Below are 20,083 nucleotides of genomic sequence, written 5' to 3'. Positions count from 1 at the left end.
ATTTAACCGTATTAGGTGACAGCAGTTAATAAACAATTTTCCTCACAGTAAACACCTTGAATACCATCTTATTTATGGCTTTATTGACTGTTTAAATGTGATAAAATAACAATTAAATTATTACTTCCCCATTTTTTCCGGGAAATTTCAGAGGATGTACAAACTATTCCTATCATTTTAGAAAAGATTACGCTGGAGAGAAACATTTTTTTTTTCTGTTGCATGAAATTTTATTCAAGCTGAGAGATTTGAATATGATGAAATTCAGTTGAGAATATGAGATTTTTCTCATCTGAATTACATCTGAAGTCAATTTTTTGTATAAAAGTACAAGTTTAAGCGAGTCATATATAACAGGTAATCACCTAAATGTTGCGACTCACTTCTAAAGAAGTGACATCATCAGGATTTAAATTTTATTGAAACTCGCTAGGAGCAGTACCCTATTCTGATCCCTGTTTCTTTGTGCGCTTCTGAGAAACTCATAATGGTGGAAGCGTCCCTAGCAGCGTACAACGACTGTTCCAGGTTTGGGATCCTGCGCAATTTCAATCCTGTTGATCTTCCCTTTTCACTCCGAAGTTTGTCGCATCATTTAAGTGCTCCGCTGTTACATATAACGCCTTTAAACATGTAAATTTCGACAAAAAATAGACTAAAAATGACATTTCTAGAAAATATGCAGCTTTAGAAACAAAACTAATTTCAGATTTGAAATCCCCTCACCCGATTTAACTAAAATCAAGCATTTGTATAAATGCAACAGTAAAATTTGTTCCCCAGTGCGAAAAAGTATGCTTAAAAAATTATGTTGCTTTTGTAACGAAACTTCATCAGTAATATCTCATATTAACATCCTGCGCAAAATAGCATAAATTAAACTTGAAATTAACAAAAATAGCATAAATTGTCATATTATAAGTATGAATGGAAACAAATTTATATTACATTACAAAATAAAATAAACTAACAATGAAAAAAAAGCTCTCACATTTATCAATAATTTAGAGCTGAAGTTTCCCTTGAAGTGTTCTCGAAACCACTTCTTTCAATTGAGGTCAATTTGTTTGCTCAATTGAATTAGCATCTGAAACGAGTATGCATTAATCAATTACTTTCGAACAATTGTTCCCTAACCTTTCGAGCTAGATTAGAACCAAAGCTAGAAAGAAGACTACTTAGAACCAAATAATGTAACTCCTAATTTAATAAGTGTTGTGTAAACTTATAGTACAGTAAAAAAATGGAATTTTTTCTTCAAAGTTTACTTATTATTGAAAAAGGATGTTTTAGAACAAAATTAATTTACTTGGTTTTCTTTTTTCGTGAATATAAATACCTAAATGCTATGAATAAAAACTGACTCTTAAAAATGCACTAATTGTATGATCAATTATCAGTTGAGCTATAACCAATAAAAATCTGCTGATAAGACAGACATTATAACATAAAAAATAGTAATAATAACATTGTTTTATAAAGATTATCGTTTAACTACTTAAGATCTTAAAATTAACTGTAACTTTATTTGTAAAGAACATCTCTAACTGCTTATGTTTTCTTTCCACCTTTATAGCTCCCCACTAGTGAACTTTCTTTTTGTTTTTACGTCATACGTAGTTTATAACACCATCATAAATAACTATTAATGCTCTATTTCTATCCTAGTAACTAGTTGCATGGAGGCTAAAGAAACAAAGGAAGCTTTCTTTTTTGCGTCAGATGCAGTATATAGTATCACTATAAATTACTATTGATGATTTTTTTTACCCAGCGACTCATCTGAATTCCAATGTACTAGAATGAGTTTTCTCACTTTGCTTTTGCATAAGACAATGTTTACAACACTATTTATATCATCACCCTGAGTACAAAAAATTACAAGTTTTATTTTGAGTTTTGCGTAGTGTATGTCCTATTTGTTTGTTGCTAAAACTGCACTTAAACAAATATACAGTTATCAACTAATTTTATTTTCAATTCTACTCGAATAAATTACACGAAAACTCCATTAAAATAATTCACATTTTGTTTAAAGATTATTAAAATAATTTTAAAAAATAGTTTTTCATGAAACTTACCAGAGAGCTAACGTAATATTTTATAAATATATTTTGCTTCTTTTCACTAATTAAATTAATATGATCCTTTCATCAATTTAGGCATACCATAGTACATATGGGGATTTGTTTTAAATTTAATTTAATTTTTCTATAACATATGCTAAATTTTGAAATTTTGAACTTCTCAATTTTTTAATTGAATTCTTTTTTACAATTTGAAGGAAAGATTTTTTTGATTGTTAAAAGTACTCGTTTGTATGAATTATCGATTTTTAGTTAAATATTTAAGCATTGTAGGACAAGAAAAAGCAAACAAAGAAGTAACTAAAACCAGTTTGTTTACCAGATGCAACTTGAAGGTGTTTCGAATAATCCTTTAAATTTCTTTCACCGATGAAGCAGGTTTTGGCGCTTGAAATGGTTTTTTACAAAAATTTCAATTATACAATAAGAGCAATGGATCACTTAAGTTCGAAAATTTTCAAACAGTTCTATCCACTCGTAAGAAATTCGATTATACTAGGAGGCTTCGCCCCCTGCTCGCTGGCGCTCGCCAACCCCGGAACTGCTTTCGCAGTTCATTTCGGATTGCTTCGCAATCCGATGCTCGCTTTGCTCGCTCATTGGATACGTTCTTAACGTCTAGCTTTTGTATACTTTTTTGAACACTGAAGTTCCGAAAACTTTTCACTGTAGAAAATTCTAAACCTGTGCATTTCAATATTAATTTGAAATTGAAAACAGTTCACATATTTTTCTTAATCACACTATTCTAAATTTCAGTTGTTGAGAAAAGTAACTGTTGTAAGTTTTGTTTTAAAGTCTTTCCCACCAGAGGACTAAAACCATGTGTTGTAAAGCAATATGAAATAGTACTGATCGCCGGATGTAAAGCATCGGCTTCCATGAAGATAATTTTGTGAGAATTTTTTTGATAATTCGGTGAGAATTCACCCGATTAGACATATGATGCTCACTACGTGCTCTTGCGCGCCGAATCCTATCAATTAAAAATGAAAACTGTTGCCAACGCGTGAAAAGAAATATCATCTGTTTTATTGATACATGCGTACGTTTTAGCGTTTTATATAATATAGATTATGATTTTTAACTTACCTCAAAATTGTACTACAAGATGTACATTCATTACAAAATATTACTTTATGCAAAAATGTTAGAAATGTATATTTATAATAATATTCCAGTTTCAGTCTTAAAATATAATATGTAACTCTCTATACTGTACATATGTTTTAACATTGTGATATTTTTGTTTTTCATAATTATTGCAATCTAAATTATATTTGATCACTATAAAAATTGTATACTTAAGTTTCACGAAATTTTCTGCTTCTTTGACGGAACCGTTTCTTGGCATATACTCCGTGCGAACATTTCACCAAAGTGACAAAATTACTATCGCCACCTTTTTGAGGAAGCGAACTTCGTCAATAATGAAGAAATATTTCTTCCTTCTCTCAATAATAAAATAAATAAATAAACCTTGTAGCGTCTAATGTATTAAACTTTTCTAACCATCACCCTTTCTCTGGCACTATATAAGCTGGGTTAATGTCACCTTAATAGCACAAGAAAAATAAATAGAACAGAGAAATAAATCAGACCTACGCCCGGAGCGGGATTCGAAGAATCTTCTTGGTGCGAGGCCCACCCCTTGACCACCATAAAAGCCGATGGACTTATTTTGTCACTTTATATTCGATCGTTAAGTCTTCATCCCAGTTTTGTCATTCGAGTTACACAATGCGATGAGGTTTCGAGTTAAGGAAACATTTTCGTTATATATTTGAGAGCTCCCATTTCGCCACAAATCACGTGATCTCATATCTCAAATCAAAAAATTATCAAAATTAACGAAATATGCTTCTTTTTTTTTTACTAAATAACTTAGACTATATATGATTTCGAAAAACTATAGCATTTTCCGGATATTTTTAATTTTTAATAAGATTCAAAACAATTTTTAATAAGATTTAGAAGAAGAAAAATGAAAAGACACTGAATTAAAATATTCAATTTCAGGAAAGTGGTTTTCTCTCAAGAATACTAATTTTTTATTTGTAAGACATCCCTTGTTTATTTTAAAATTCAAGCATTCAAATAGATAATTCTTACATAGATTATTAACTGACTTATTTTAACTCTGTTACTGAATTAATTAGCACTTCCGCTCAAAAAATGTGGTTAAAAAGGCATTTTTTGAAAACAAACCTAGGTGTTATGCTGATAACATTCAGCTAAATTATGATTTTAGTATGTTTTTAATGACTAAAAATAGTTTAAAATTGAAAAACCTTGCAATGAACAACAAAGTTAATTGAAAAATTTCATTACAAAACATATAATTATTTCGTACGTAGAATCATTTATTACCTCATGTAAGTTTAATATTTAATTTAAATACTTAAGAGTCTAAGTACACTGGAGGACAAAATTAAGAGATGGAAGACATTTTCCCAAATATCTCAAAAAATACTGAATATAAATAAATGAAATTTGGTATGGATATAGCTTATTCCACGATAATAAAGTATGTTATGACTAAAGTATGACTAAAAATAGTTTAAAATTGAAAAACCTTGCAATGAACAAAAAAGTTAATTGAAAAATTTCATTACAAATCATATAATTATTTCGTACGTAGAATCATTTATTACCTCATGTAAGTTTAATATTTAATTTAAATACATAAGAGTCTAAGTACACTGGTGGACAAAATTAAGAGATGGAAGACATTTTCCCAAATATCTCAAAAAATACTGAATATAAATAAATGAAATTTGGTATGGATATAGCTTATTCCACGATAATAAAGTATGAAAAACAAAAATGAAAGTGCCATTCACTGGCAATACCTATTGCCAATAAATCCAATGTAGTCTGAACTTAAAGATGACAATTAAAGTGAGGCTTGTACAGTGTGTGTTGCCTCTAGTATATGGTCACCCCAGACAGCATGCACAACGAGTATGCATGCTGTTAATAAAGGAGTTAAGGAGGACTGGTGGAAGATCCTCCCATTCCTCCACCAGAGCAATTTTTAACTCCAGAATGGTTCTGGGGGAGGTTGGCGCATCGCAATAGCTCTCCCAAGAGCATCCCAAGCATGTTCAATAGGATTCAGGTCAGGGGATTTGGCNCTAAGAATGAATGTGCGAAAATGCTTTCCATCTCTTAATTTTGTCCACCAGTGTATATATGATGCTTAACAAAATTTCCTGAAATAAAAAACATACTTATAAATCAAGAACATTAATTGTGTTTCCTCTTATTCTTAATAAAAATTTAATACATATTTATTTAAGAATAAGCCATATTTATTACCTCGCCACATTTATTATCCAGCCACATTTATTATCCAATCACATTTTTTACTCTTCTACATTTATTACCCCTCAACATCCATCACCCCGCCATGTTTATAACCCTTCCACATTTATTTATCTTCCACATTTGTTAACCCTCCACATTTGTTAACCTTTCAAAACATTAAATCAAAACATCCTTTAATTCCAGGAAAGAGTTCAATCTCAGATCACCAGTAAAATTATGTAAAAAATAGTATTTTAAAATGCCCATTTGTTGAAGGAATTCAATGCATCATAATTCATCAGCGAACTGAAAGCTGAATTTTATGAAGTATTAACAAATTTTAATCGTTATTTCTTGTATACAATTTTGTTTGCATAAGTTCAATCTCTGATAAATCAATCTTAATAAGCAAGAACTAACTTCAAAGCACTTGATACTGTTTTTAAAAATAATATTTTTAATGTTTTTAATAATGCAATAAAGTCCCTTGAAGCTGGGTGCATATTAAAGCCAAGAGGGCCAATATATCACTCTCATGACCGACAGAACGGGGGATCGAATCCCAACATTAACATCACAATGTTTCCTTTATTCCTTTCAACACATGAAGAGTTTCCAGCCTATTGCACACCTCAATTTGTGACCCTGGACTATTAGAATATTATACTTTCATTCACACATAGATGGCAGCATCATGAAGCTGCTTAATACAAAAAAAAGTATAATATTCCCCTTCTCTTACTATAGATGAAACAATCAGATAAACTAATTAAACCACATTCCACGGTTTATTTGATCAAACACAACTCAACCCCAACCTAACTTCAATACACATTAACTTATGAAAAGCCTAGCTCCAATGTCCAGTTTAATTTCTTTTTTACGGTTTTGAAACCATGCTAGTTGTAAACGGTTAATAAAACCTATAGCTTTGTATTCATGGTTTCTTACCAATATTAATTGTAAATGGCTCCTAAGCAATAAAGGTAAAGAAATGTTCTTTACCATAACCTTTACAGTCAATTGAATGGACAGACTGCTGTGGTTGTTATATCGTCAGTACATATTTTAAGATGAAACGGTAATGAGACTTATTAAAACTTGTTAATAATTTGCCTTAACTCTAAATCTAAGCAAAAACATTTGAAAGCATTTCATATTTAAAAAGTAATAAATCCTTATCATAAGAAATAATGCATGTGATTGAAAACTGCAATTAAAACTTGCATTATTAATAGGGGAACAGAACAGTTTTAACATAATTTTCCTTTTAAAAATGACAAATCACTTATATTAGTCCATTATGCCCGAAGCAATTTTTCATACCATTTTGAATAATTCGTATTTTAAATTAATTAATAGTGCAGCAATAATACTATTTATAGTTAAAGAAAATTTCCTTCATTATGAAGCATTAAACAGATAATTTAAAAAAGATTTTCTCTAAAAACAATTCTGCAGTTGTTAAGCTGCTTCAGATTTTGTTTTTGCTGAGAAATTATTTCATGTCGGTTTACTTTTACAAAAGAAATCGGAGCTATATCCAGTTAATATGCTAGATTTGATTTATTTGAATGGGTTTTTCACTTTAATCTCTATTAATATTTAATCATCTTGATTAAAATGTCTCATTTTTTAAAAACTTAATCGTGAAATGAAGGAAATTACATAATTTGGAACACATTATTGAAATCTGAAATGTAATGTAAAAATTTTTGTAACATTTTTCTAATGTAAATGAATTTTTAAACATGAAGTAAGCAAGCGTGGCTTGATTATCCAATTTTAATGAAAAATATTTTTCTAACGACTATAGAATCAATTTTTAATTTAAATTCTAAAATTTAAATATAATTTTAAGTCGAAATAACACAATAAAAAATTTCTATTTTATGAAAAATAATCGTTTTTCGGAATAATTTAAAACATAAAAATCTAAGTCTATACTTTTGATTACTCGCCCCTCTATAAGACACAACTTGAAATAAAAATTATTATTTCTTAAATTCAAATATATAGCTAACTTTTTTAGAAATTTTATTTGAAAGTTTTAATTCTAAAGCATCTGATCACTGGAAAACTGACTAATATAAAATTCTTAAGCCAACACAAATCAAAAACGTAATATTCGGAAATACTATTATAATGAATGAATAAAAAGTTCTGGTAAAATTACCGTCCAGTAACGTAAAGGTTTTTCAGTTAATAAAAAACATATTTCTGGTATTAAAAAACCAAAATATATGGTATTTAAACCAGTCATTTGGCAATTTTTCCATTCATATGGTAACGGTTTACTAGAAATTCATGTTTTTCAAATTATATTTATTATTACTCCGTATTCAGTAAAATATACAAAACTGAAAAATAAACTAAAACCGAATAAATGGTTTTCTGCCATGTCAGGTATCATGATAAAACTACCAAATTTTATCACATATTATAGAGCCATATTTTATAGCTAATTTTACCAAAATCATTATCAAAATGCTTCAGTAAAAATTTACGAGCTATTTGGTGTTCCCATTGAATCAGATGCACAGTAAACAGTTTTGAACCATAATTTTCTCTCAGTGTGATTTTTAATAATTATTGTATTTTTTTATTCTCATTCCAATGGTACGATAATTTTTTTTTCACACTTTAAATCAGAGTAAAATAATAAATTTTCAATATAAGATTAAATATTACTATTTCAAGTAAAAGATTTAAGTAAAACAATTATGTGTGTTAAGTTTTATTTTATTCTGTCCGGTGGTTTTTCCGAATCTTTACGTTAAATGCATAAAAAATGCAGTTTTGTGAAGAATTAACTAAATTTAAAATGCTAATTTTCTTATATTTTATAATCTGATTTTAATGATGAAAAACAATCAATTTATGTAAAACATTTTTAAACGTGTCCAGCATCTTAACATAAGATTAGATAATTCTTTTAAATGAAATTTTTATATGTGATTCAATCATCGAGTTTAGCAAACAGCAGGTAGGGACGTATGCAAATTTATTTTATGAATCGAAAAAATTGCTGATTCGAGAATTGATCTCATTTTTAACATTATTGTCTTCATTATTCAAATAAATATATGCATAAAATATATGAACAAGAAATCTTATTTTATATTGATCGCATAATTTTTTTAGCAAACATACTTACATAGAAACTGCCTGTATGAATATAATTAAGAGCAAAATTAATTATTACTTAATAACGCTTTTGTAATTTAAACCAACTAGTCCTATTCTTTTTATAAACCAATTTATCTCATGCCATAGCTACACTAATTTGTTTTATAACTAAGTATTTGAGTAATAGCTTCTGCAAATCATGATAAACTGAAAAAATAATTATTTAAAACATGATGTCTAAAATATTACTGACAGAAAAACTGTTATGTTTAGGAAGAAATAATACGAAGAATTCGCATGAAATTTCCTTTCAGAATTCCATATTTTAACTCAAAAATCTTCTGATAGATGGCAGATGAACCGCGTTAAGCTTCGATGTTATACAAATTACGTCCTCTAAATACGGAATGCGAGAGAACATTTATTTCAATGTGGTTTTCAGTCACTGAAATATTTCTAAAGTTATCAATTTGATTTTTGTTTGTTTTTCTTGGATTTACAAGTTTATCATTTGCAGCGCCATCTATCGAAAAGTATTTGAACTAAAACAGCTAATTTATGAGAAGAAAAAAATCATGCTCTTGCACAGGAGTTTTGTGCAAGAATCATTTTAGAACTTAACCGTTTTCCTGTTATAAATTTTAAAATTATATCAGTCAAATTAAAATAAAAAACTTTGAAATACAGCATCGGCAATTTTTCGGCAACCTATACAATTCTTTTGGCTTAAACAGTTCAAGATAACCATTTAGAGTCAAAATTCACAAACATAAACTATGCTTCAGTTCAACACTATTAAGATAAATAATGCTGCTAGGATATAGTTTTCATACCTCAGTTTTTTAATTAATCTTTTGCAAACCATACTCTTTTTATTTTCTTTATTATCACGCAAACACAAATTATCCGTTAATACAAAATAGCAAAGAAAGAGTGTACAAGTTTCTATCGTAAAGTTTTTTGCGCGTGTTAGTATTCTATGCTCCTTTCATTTGTAAATTTGAAAATTTTATCCCGATTAAGCCCCAACTCCGGAATTTAATTAAATGCTATAAAATACAATTTAAAAATTAAGGCTCTTCGCTTGTCATTCTTATTTGACATTTCTGAAAAGAAACTTATTTTCAGATCTATGAAAAGTTTAAAAATCAACATACGAGAAGCTTATTGAAATGTTTTAATTAATTCTAAAATAATTCACTCTTAAAGAAATACCCTTACATTTTTCAGATTTTTAAAAAAATTGACTGAGATTTTTGACGATTGTAACTAAAATGCATTTCAATGAAATATTAATTAGAAATGGTGAAGAATTTGGCAAAATTCTTTTAAAAAATTTGTTTTTTTTAGAGGAGATGTGAGTAAAATAAGCATATATTATATGATACTGTGCTCTTGATATTAATGAGAAAGTATTTAATTCCTAATTCATTCTGAGAAACTCATTTTTGAGGGGGAAAAGAAGCACTTTACGAAGAAAGATTTTTTAAAAAATCTTTTTATTATTCATTTTCTTAGCAAAACATTTCAAATTATTGGTCTGAGAGAACTCAATTAATACTTATCTTACAATTAATAAATCTCTAAGGGCTTTCTTTCCAATCTCTCAAAACAATTTCATTTTCCGGTCAATTTAATTAAACTGCTTGAAGATCTGATTTCTTAAGATGAATATTTTTTATTGCTTACAGCATTGAATTTTGTTAACAGACTAAAGAGGTTTTAACACCAAATGAAAAAACCTTACTAACAAAGATAAATTTTCTTTAAAAGAAAATATTTATTTATTCCATTGCGAAGAAATTAAAATTTTCTCTGGTTTTTCTTTCTCAGAATTTCATTTTTTCTCCATCCGTGATTTTAACATACTTCAATGTTATGCTCTTTTTATTTGCAAAAAATTAATTAGCACGATGTTTTATAAAGGCCAACTTTAATATATCATTTTATGTATGAATAAGACCTATATTGCATAGATAGTTAAAAATTATTATTTTAGTGTAAAGGGAAAAAGCGTTATCAAATTCCAACGAAGCATTATTGATGTAAGTTAAAATATAGGAGGAATTAATATCTTCAAAAACCAGTTTTTTTTTTAAATCAAGTAAATTTTGTGATACCTAACGGGGAGAAAACAGCATCTCCGTGTCCCAATGGATAAATACTTCATTATTTAAAAATCGTATCAATCGTGATAATGCTTCGTCAGATATTGATCAGATCTTTCCTTTTCTTTCTTTCTCTATTCGGTAAAAGGGACAATGGACATTGAAAAGAAAAATGTGCAATTTTTAATCGATCATTTACAAATATTAACTGAATATTGGTAGTATAAATAGAATCTTCGCGCAATGGTTTAGAAAAAAATTATGATTGGTTATAAAATTATAGCTGAAAGTATGGTTTTTAATTGCTGATAAATAAAAGTGCCTTGGGGCCGAATTTTAGTATTTTAAATTAAATTTTTAAGAAAAATAAAAACGTTGTTTATAGATATTTAAATAAGTTTAAGTGGTTATGGTAACCGTATAAAAATATAACGTACCTAAGCATTAAATTCTTATTTTTTCATTCAAAATTGATAAAACTTTGATAAGAACACTTCAATTATGCTTATTTAATTATGAAATATTTAATTAAGGTATTAAATTAACAACAGCATTCAAAATGAAATAAGACAGATCGAAGAGTACCTGAAAAACGCTTTATAAGAATAAAACAAGAATTGGTGCGCAAGGAACTTTTCGAAGTTGTGAGAATATTGAAAAATTCCATTACGAGAAAAAGCAACTTTGTCCACAAAAACTACGTTTTGATGACCTTTATAAATTCATGCTCTAATAACACTGTAAGGAAAACTCCGTTTTTAGCACGGTTTAATTCATGCGTAAGGAACTTTTTGCAAGTGTGAGAACATTGAAAAATTCCATTACAAGAAAAAGCAACTTTGTCAACATAAACTACGTATTGATGACCTTTATAAATTCATACTCTTATAACTTTGTAAGGAAAACTCCGTTTTTAACACGGTTTAATTCATGTGTAAGGAACTTTTTTCAAGTGTGAGAACATTGAAAAATTCCATTACGAGAAAAGCAACTTTGTCAACATAGACTACGTATTGATGACCTTTATAAATTCATACTCTTATAACTCTGTAAGGAAAACTCCGTTTTTAGCACGGTTTAGTTCATGCGTAAGGAACTTTTTACAAGTGTGAGAACATTGAAAAATTCCATTACAAGAAAAAGCAACTTTGTCAACATAAACTACGTATTGATGACCTTTATAAATTCATACTCTTATAACTCTGTAAGGAAAACTACGATTTTTACACTGTTTGTTGCATATAACTTACTAAAATGAGCATTTTTTTAATATTTTAAATGCCAAATAATGGGTTTTTTAAAGAATTTTCTCATTCTGAATTTCCAGTGTTCCCCAAAGCATTAATTTGCGATCACTCGAGCGCATATTTTCTTACGCCATTTTTTTTATCTAAACATTCTCTAATATATTAAGAGCTGTCATTGCAAAGCAACTTTTACGCCGACTTACAAGATTTTCTCATAATTAATGCAATTGTGTTTAAACTCTGTAACAAAAGAGATTGCTAAATCAAATTACACCCAGATATTACAGAAATTTAAATAATTGAAAATAACTTCGGAACACAGTAGGGTCCAGTGATTTTGATAACATAAACCGATTGGCAGCATTAACCGATTGATAACATTAACCGATTTTATTCTATTTTTGAACAAGCGTTGAACAGCCAACCCAATAATTGAGTTCATAACCGTAGCCTTGTAATTTTGAACCCAATCCAAAAGACAAGGGAACTCAAGTAGTGGGAGAAATCTGCTTTTGTGGAAGACTTTTTTAATGGAACTAACCCGCATTTGCGTTACATGGAGAGGAAACCACGAAAACCTCACATGGTTAGTCTGACGGCAAGGGGACTCTTACCCATGATCCGTCTACCACGGAAGATATTTTTGCGTTAGCATTGTGGTCGGTGGAAGCCGGGTGTGGAATTCGAATCAATCAGCCATTGCCGGGATTCGAACCCAGTTCACCTAATTGGAAAGTGAGTGCTCTATCCCCTGTGCCACCACGACTCTAGACGTGCTTTAACATATTATTCTTAGGTATTTATTTCAATAGAAACGTATTAATATTAGTTTTAATGTGGCATATGGAAATGTAAAAAATATATATATTTCCCTGGTCGGTGCAATCCGGATGCGGAATTCGTATCGACCAGCCATAGCTGGGATTTGAACCCAGGCCACCTCAGTGGGAAGCGAGTGCTCTATCCACAGCGCCAATATGACTCTAACCGATTGATGGCAATAAAAGAATTAATTTGCTAATGTGAGTTAAACAAAAACTGAGTTTAATGCTGCAAAATTTTGCCCTATATATACTTAAATACATTCCTTCAAAATATAAAAAATTTATATAATTATACATACAATTAAATGCAAATTCAATTAAATTTCATGCATTTTTTAACATATGTACACAATAATACACAAACATTATTCTCAAAAATCTTCAACAACAGTTTTAGCTTTAAAATTGAGTACATTTATAGTATTATAGGTTTAAAATTTAATACATTTATAGCATTATAGCTTTGAAATTTAATACATACTTATTTTACTATCTTACGCATGTTTATTTAAAGATTTAGTAAATGCAGTTTTAGAATTGAATAAGCATTTTTTTTTCATTTTAGTTCAAAGCTTAAAGTGTATCAAAGAAACAAAATCGACAAGAAACGTTTTTATTCTCATCTGTGAAATGGTCATATTTCGTTGTGATAATGAAAGCTTTATCGACATAACTCAGTAAATATTTCATGTGACCAAAGTAAAATACGAATCTGTCAGAGTACCCAAAATTTCAAACGCTTCAAAATTTTAACACATTAATTAAATTCACCTCTCAAAATGTCTGCAATATACAGAAAGAAAAATATTAGCTATAAAAAATTTATAAAAATTACTATTGTATTGAAGATTAAAAATCTATTTAATTAGGTTAAAATTGCAATAAAATATCTAGATTAAATTTGTATTTAAACTAAATTAGTTTAACCAGATTAAAAATGTATTAAAATCTTGAACGATTAAATTACATTCCAAATTAAAATTTCGTGTGATTATATCTCACTCGCATTTAAAATATAAATTAATTCATTATTATTGCTGGTTAAAATGTCACGTGATTAAATCCCATTTCAGATTGAAACTTAAGCTGATTAAATTTCACTCCCGGTTTGAATTCATTCTGATTGAATCTCATTCCAGATTAACATTTTATACGATTAAAACTCATTTTGGATTGAAATTTAATTTGATCTAATTTCTTCTTGTTACAGAAATCGTTTAAAATAAACAAGCTCTGAAGAGAAATTCTAAAGCGATCATCTCAAAAAGTCTTATTTTTATAAATGAACGCATCCAACACATGGATAATATAATTTACAGATTGTTCCCTAAAGAACACCTTTAATAAGAATTAATAAAATCTGTCAGAAATTATATACATTATGGAGCACAAATTAATATTAAAAGCATGAAAAGATTAAATTATTTTGTGGACAAATCATTAACGAAAAGGGTGAAATTAAAAACCTCAATCCGTTTAAATGTTAGAAGTGGGGGGAAATGATTATCAGAAGCATCTTTAAATCTGGTTGGTTGGTTCTAATGCCACTTTCCACACGGGCAAGCCTGCTTGGTAAAACCGAGCAAATTTAAGGCACAGTGTGCGATTCTTGTTTTTCAGTGGCGCCACCTGTGACCAAGAATTCGACTTCGCCACATTATACGTCACACCTGTTTATTAGACGGACCCATTCATACATCCATTCATCCGCAGATCGTAATTTTGACCTGAATCAGAGAACGATCGATCTCCAATCCAGTACCCCCAGAGGTATTGATTTGTTATGGGAACATGGAGGACTTCTGCGACTCGACAGATTTAACGTGCATGAGTCACTTTACTACACGGAGAGTCTTCGGCCAGCGGGGTTCAAACCCACGAACTCTCGGACATGGGCCCAGCGCCCTACCGACCAGGCTATCCCGCACATACACATCTTTAAAATTAATCCCGCAATAAAAAATGTGACATCTTTAATCCTATATGTCTCGATACTAACTCGTCATTTTTGGACGTTTTTTTCTACATTAATTATTAATTTATGATTAATGATTATTGCGTATGCTTTTTTAATTCGATTTCGAGAAAAATTTTAAAAGTGTATGTTAAGAATAGGGATCACGAAACACCTTGTATAAAAGATGTTTTGAAATGGATCGACGTATTTTAAATTGACTTTAAAATAGTTAATAAAATTAATGATGTAACATTAAATGCTTGTGTTGTTGATAATATAAGACTCTCTTTGTACACATTTGAAAGTTACAGACTTGATAACTCCTTCAACTCTTAGCCTGCGTATCAAAAAGTTCAACAGTTACTATGTAATTGTTGAAGTTTCCCCTTTTACAAAAAAAGTATGGTTAAAACTACCAGAATGTGGTAAATTTCGCTGTGCTTCTTGTCTTATGGGACGTCAAAAAGCTCGGTAAATTTTACTGAAGCACTTTGGTAATGATTTCAGTAAAATTAACAATAAAATATGTTCTTATTGAATGTGATAAAAATTAGTAAATTGGTAATTTTATCATGACTACTTCACCCATTTATTCGGTTAAATTTCTTTTCAGTTTTGAATTGTTTGCTGAATGTTAGGTAATATGAACTATAATTATGAAAACTAAAAATTCTATTTAACCGTTACCATATAAATAGGAAGATTACAAGATTATGGTTTAAATAACATATGTAACTTAGTTCTATTCACCAAAATTACGGTTTATTTTTACAAGATACATCATTATCATGCAGTACAGTAGTTCTACCAGATTTTTTTTCAGTGTAATGAGTCGGGTATGCTAAAACCGTATTTTGTCTTTTAAGAAAATGTTTCCAAATAATTATAAAAAATGGCAATAGGCATTTCTTTAAAAATTAAAGAAAAAACATTTTCTCAGTGAAAAATTTCCTAATTGTAAAAACAATCCATTTAATTCATAAATATCTTTCCTCCTATTGATTTAATTAAAAAAGCACACCATGCTCAGATTTTTGAAAGTTGAAAACATAATTTTTATTTAGTTTATGTATTTAATTTTTAACTTCACTTTTGTAAAATGCAAATCCATTTTTTAAAAAAAATGTATCTTTATTTCTAAAAAAACATTTTTATGTCAGATTTTATAAGTTAATTTATCTTCTGAACTAATTAATTATTATATCTTAATAGAGCAACACAAATCAGGAAATGACCCCTTATTACGTCTAAATCTTATCATTACCGGTGAAAAGTTATTGAGTATATAAGATTTTAATGCACTGCAGAGGGTGCGGCAGTGCTTAGTGTTACACTCAAAATTTTAAAACTAATTTTAAAGTGTTTCTTTTTGATTGTCTGAAGACACACAATTTCCTTAAGCTCATTTTAGTATTCGAGGACATTTGTCTTTAAGCATTAATATTTCTTGAATCAAATATTTCAAATAAAGCGAGAGCTTATCAGAAATTCTTTGAACATATATTAACTCTATCTTTTGAATTACTGACATGAAAGTTTCGAATATAAATTAAATTTTAATAAATTTGAGAGTGCGCAAATAAATTAGGTATTCCTACTCTACGAAATCATGTCAACTTTCATCTCTCATTAATATTAATGGCTCGGGTACCAAGTTTTCAAAGATTACTTCAAAACTCAAAATTTCATTCGAATGATGTCTAGCTACGTTTTCAGAAATATCACCAGTTTTGCATTATAAAATATAACTCTTTGGCGAATTTAAGTTACGCCATTTCCGTCCACTCTTTCGCCTACTTTTCAGTTCATGGTTAGATCCTATTGTGAATAATTCGAATATAACTTTTGATTACCATTAGTTTCTCTTTTTGTGAGTGAAAATATACTTCTATAGTAAAGTTTCGGTTCCTTGGGACCGTATAATTGTTGACACATCCACTAGGGATATATTGTTATACTAGCTTCTAATTATGAAATAAGCTGTTATTTGTCATAACCCATATGTCGTATGTCATGTTATTTGTCAAATATTAAAAAAAAATACCAATTTTGACGAACGACGAAGTTCGTCAAAATTGGTTCTTTTTTATCCTTGTTGGTATTTGTCGTAAATCGGAGCAGTATAGTTTCTTAAAACTTCCAATTCAAATTCCGAAATTTGACGAAAGATTTGAAGACTGGTTCATTTAAAAAAAAACACATTTGATTGATTCACAATAGAATCTAACCACGAACTGATGAATAAACGAATGGGTTGTCGTCAATGACGTGATTTAAATTTGCTAAGGCGTCAACCATATGCATACTAAAAATATATTATGGAAAACATTTAAACTTTCATATGTTGAGTGAATTAAAAAAAAAGCAGAATTCTGGCTAATAAAACCATTATATACGGTAATCATTTGGTTTGGCATTTTTCATTTCATTTTTCCTTTTTCCCTTCATTTATCAATTCATTTGGCATTTTTCCCTTTCATAAGATAACGGTTTACTAGAAATTTCATTTTTCAAAATTACACTTCCAACTACCACACATTTAGTGAAAAATGCAAAACTGAAAATTAACTGAAGCTAGGCTCAAGTGTATCAAGATAAAATTTTCAAATTTTACCACATTTTCCAAACTTTATCGCCTATTATAAGACCATATGTTATTGTTCATTTTATCAAAATCATTACTAAAACACTTCGGTAAAAATTACCAAGATTTTTGGTGCTCTCATAGTGCCAGAAGATGGTAAATTTTACCATATTCTGGTAATTTTGACCACATTTTTTTCTTAGTGTTGACTTAACCATTTGATTCAAAATTGTTGAGCTACAAAAATAAATCAGTAAAAGTGTACAAGAGTCTGCTTGAAATCATTTCTCAAGAATCTTCTGTGATATTACAACGCATTAAAAACTGAAATTGTATGTAAAAATTCATAAAAATGTTCCCAAGTGTCTCAATAATTTAACCGAAAATTTTTAAGTAAAACTTTGTAAGCTCTGTACTTGTTAGTATGTAAACTCTGTTACAATCGAGGGGCATTTAAGTACGATTCGAAAAAGTGCAATCCGATTTAACACCCAGCTTCTAGCACAGAAACTCATACCTCGGCCAAAGCCGTGGCAGGAGAAGAATCTACCCACCACACAGTCTGGGTGATATTTTACTTATGAAATAAACAATAGTATACAGAAACATCAGAAATAAAGTCATGACAGAGAAATGAACAATGAAATCTTGCTATTTTCGGTAGCTCTGTTCGTTCAGTTATATGTTTTTGAACAAGAATTTGCATAATTTAGCAAAGTGTTTCGCTTTTCTCTCCGTATTTTTGCAGATTTTTTTGCTGATGACTTTTATGGAGAGGACATTCTCAAACAATAGTACCATCTAGCTTTTAGAAACAAGCAGTATACTATTTTGATTCCTATTTATATTTCTTTGAAATTATAAAAAAAATACTTGTGCACTGAGAGAAAAAGTGTGGTCAGAACTATGAGAATATTTGAGATTTACAGTATGGGAATGCCAAAAAGCGCAATAATTTTTTTCCGAAACGCTTTTCTAATGATTTTGATAAAACTAGCAAAAACATATCGTTTTATATGTGATATATGTGATTATAAGTGATAAAAAAAAATTTATCGTGATACCTGAAACTATTTATTCCGCTAAATTAGCTTTTCTTTCTCGTATTTTTAATTACATTTGCAGTAATAAGAACTATAATTATGAAGACCAGAATTTCAGATAAATCGTTACCATATGAACTAAAAAATTACCAAATGACTGTCTTAATTACCGCATATTTTGGTTTCATTAACCAGAATTATGGGGATTTTTTTCATTTGAAATGTTTTTTTCTCCGTGTCAAAATCATTTCTTTGTTTTTTATCCTTGATTAATTTTTTTTTTTTTTTATATATTTCATATTGCATTGCTGACAAAATGGCTAATTAAAGTTATGAATATTGTATTGAGGGATCATAACAAGAACCATGGTATTATGCTTAATAATTAGTTGCTACCAGCTTTAAAGAAATCGAAATCAACTTATAATATTTTCGTATATACTTCATGCATAAAAACTTAAACTCTTTTAATGCTATATTGATATCGATAAGCAGTATTTCTCATAGTATTGCGTAAAAGTTTTCAAGTGATTATTTGCTTCGTAAAAACTATATTAACTATTGTTTTCTATAACTCTGTTTATGAGACCTGATTTTATTTGAAATTTCTTTGTTTTGTGACATAGTTATGAATTACAAAATTATGAACTCCCAATTTTAGTTTTCACTTACACAAAGAGACAAATATCTTTTTAAGAAATAATGTTGGAAGGTATTTTAATATAATACTTATAAACTGTAATTAACATTATTATTACTGTTTCAAAATTCAATATTTTTGTATTATTGTTTTAAAACTTGAAATTATACATTATTATTACTTGTTTCAAAGTTCAATATTTTGTTTTTATTGAAAAAAAGGAAGTTAAAATAGCTATGAATTGTAATACTTCTGAAGCGGAGAAATTTTATCAATAGGTAAAATTTTCAAACTAAGCTAATTTTTATTATGTAACTAGTTTTTGTACAAATTTTCATTATGTTTTCAATCAATTAATCACATATTCAAATACCACAAAAGAATGCAAATCACTATTCGTTACTTCCCCAGTTTTTTTGTATAAGAACTTTACATTTGCAAATTTTCCTACATATATGTTAGATCACGCTGAATTTATATTAAAAAAAATATCTTCCAAACTGCTTTTGAAGTCACTGGCAAATTTGGATTTATGAAGATAGTGCTGCGAATTTATTTCGTATATTCTGATATACAGTATTTATGGGACGAATTAATAATTTTAATAAATTTACAAATTACAAATAAATGGCTTTAAATATATAAATGAAAATAACAATTTGCTGTAACTATTTACCAATTTAAAAATCAAACACAGAAAATTACTACTTTTTTAGTTTTTATTATTGTTTCTAGCCTTATCGCATATTAAGAATAAACAAATTTAATTTGTCCATAACATGAGCCGAAAATTCAGCAATATTCTTAAGTCGTGAACAAACATATTAAAATATGCATTTATTTAAAATATTTTAAAATTCCGTTTTCGAAATCTATTTTAACTATTTATTAAATAATTACATGCGAAAGAAATCGATGACTTTTCCAAAATATACAATAATTTTAGATGCATTATCATTTATTTTAGAGAAATTATTTTTTTACTTCTGAAATACGAAGCATTTTTTAATTTAAAGTTAATTGTTTGAAAGAAAATAAATATTATTTAATATTTCTTGAATTCTAAAACCACAACTTTCAATAGAGATTAACGACAACAGATGGCAGCATTTAAAAAGAATGTCTTAGAGTGCTGAAGACCGTAATAAGTTATGG

Source organism: Parasteatoda tepidariorum, chromosome 10, assembly GCF_043381705.1.
Source record: "Parasteatoda tepidariorum isolate YZ-2023 chromosome 10, CAS_Ptep_4.0, whole genome shotgun sequence".
Classification (NCBI taxonomy): Eukaryota; Metazoa; Arthropoda; class Arachnida; order Araneae; family Theridiidae; genus Parasteatoda; species Parasteatoda tepidariorum.
This window is presented reverse-complemented; position numbering follows the sequence as displayed.